The sequence below is a fragment of the Macaca nemestrina genome, chromosome 1, assembly GCF_043159975.1.
Source record: "Macaca nemestrina isolate mMacNem1 chromosome 1, mMacNem.hap1, whole genome shotgun sequence".
NCBI classification, from domain to species: domain Eukaryota; kingdom Metazoa; phylum Chordata; class Mammalia; order Primates; family Cercopithecidae; genus Macaca; species Macaca nemestrina.
In genome coordinates this window covers 73,009,659-73,011,500 of record NC_092125.1, presented here as the reverse complement: position 1 = coordinate 73,011,500, position 1,842 = coordinate 73,009,659, and the positions used below count along the sequence as shown (strand labels likewise).

At 45.0% G+C, this 1,842-nt stretch overlaps 1 pseudogene; it reads right to left on the bottom strand.

Annotated features, from left to right (window-relative positions):
* Nucleotides 1-229: 229 nt before the first annotated feature.
* On the bottom strand, nt 230-1,325 carry LOC105493742 (glyceraldehyde-3-phosphate dehydrogenase pseudogene; annotated as a pseudogene).
* Nucleotides 1,326-1,842: the final 517 nt, after the last annotated feature.

The window sequence follows — 1,842 nt, the reverse complement described above, 5'->3', positions numbered from 1 at the left end:
GATGCCTTTTAAGGAGCTAGAGATGCAGCTTTAAAGAGATACAGCTTTGAAAGGAAATTCCAATTTGGAAGTCTCCAGAATATTACTGGTATTTATTTTTTATTTATGTATATATTTATTTATCCATTATTTAATATTTTGTGCTGAGTACAGGAGACTTTATTGATGGCACATGACAAGGTGGGGATCCCTGGGTCCCTCCCTCTTCAGGGGGTCTGCATGGAAACTCTTACGTGGGGAGATTCTCAGCGTGGTGAGGGACTGAGTGTGGCAGGAACTCTCTAGCAGGTGAGGGCCTCTCTCTTCCTCTCGTGCTCTTGCTGGTGTTGATGGTCTGGGGGTCTGACTTCTCAGAGGCCATGTGGTCCACGAAATCCACCACTCTGTTGCTGTAGCTAACTGCACTGTAATACCAGGACACGAGCTTGACAAAGTGGTCATTGAGGGCAATGGCAGCCTCAACATCAAAGGTGGAAGAATGGGTGTCACTGTTAAAGTAGGAGACAACCTGGTGCTCAGTATAGCCCAGGATGTCCTTGAGGAGGCCCTCTGATGCCTGCTTCACCACCTTCTTGGTGTCATCATATTTGACAGGTTTCTCCAGACAGCAGGTCGGTTCTCATACCAGCATGTTGGCTGTGGGGACATGGAAGGCCATGCCAGTGAGCTTCTTGTTCAGCTCAGGGATGACCTTGCCCACAACCTTAGCAGCACCAGTAGATGTAGGGAGATGTTCTGGAGAGCTCCATGGCCATCACACCAGTTTCCCTGAAGGGGCATCCATGGTCTTCTGGGTGACGTGACACTGATGTCGTGGACTGTGGTCATGAGTCCCTCCATGATTTCCAAGGTTGTCCTGGATGACCTTGGCTAGGGGGCTACTCAGTTGGTGGTGCAGGTGGCATTGCTGATTATCTTTTATAATTGTCATTCTTTATGACCATCATGAACAGGGGGAATCAGCAAAGGGAGCAGAGATGATGACTCTTTTGACTCCCCATCCCATGAGCCCCATCTTTCTCCATGGTAGTGAAAATGCTGGTGGACTCCACAACATAATGAGCACCAGTATCAGCCCATTTGATTTCGATGGGATCTCACTCCTGGAAGATAATGATGGGATTTCCATTGATGACAAACTTCCTGTTCCTAGCCTTGATAGTGCCATGAAACTTGCCATGGGTGAAATCATACTGGAACATGTAGACCATGTAGTTGAGGTCAATGAAGGAATCATTGACGGTGACAATATCTACTTTGCCAGAATTAAAAGCAGCCCTGGTGACCAGGTGCCCAATACAGCCAAAACCATTTACTGCATTCTTCACTTTAACCACGGTGTGTCAGGGATGTGACTGGCACCACACAAGAGTATTTTGGCTGTCTGTTAAATGGGAGGAGCAGAAAACCACTGCTGGTATTTAAAACTAAAAAGTAGATGGTTATCATGAAGAATGTAAATAGTGAAACTATAAGGGAGCTAAGGAGGGAGCCCTGGGACGCCATCATTTGTGAGACAGGTAGGAAAAGAACAAAATGGGAAATTGTGGGAATGGAGGAACAGGCAAAGTGAAATGAGGCAAAGAAGCTGAGAAGGATTTGTCTTTGACGTTAAAAAGGAAATCAGGGGAAGCCAGAGGCAGAGAGAATTTCAAAGAGTATTTGATCAATAATGCAAATATTACAGGTAAGTCAATTAAGTTAACTGAAAACTCAAAATGAAATTAGGAGTAATCTTTTCAAGAGCAATTTTAGTGCAGTGGTTTGAGAAGTCAATAAGAAGACAGCAAGTAGGCATGACAAATGTAAACCACTTTTTTGCCAAACTTGAAACAGAGAGAG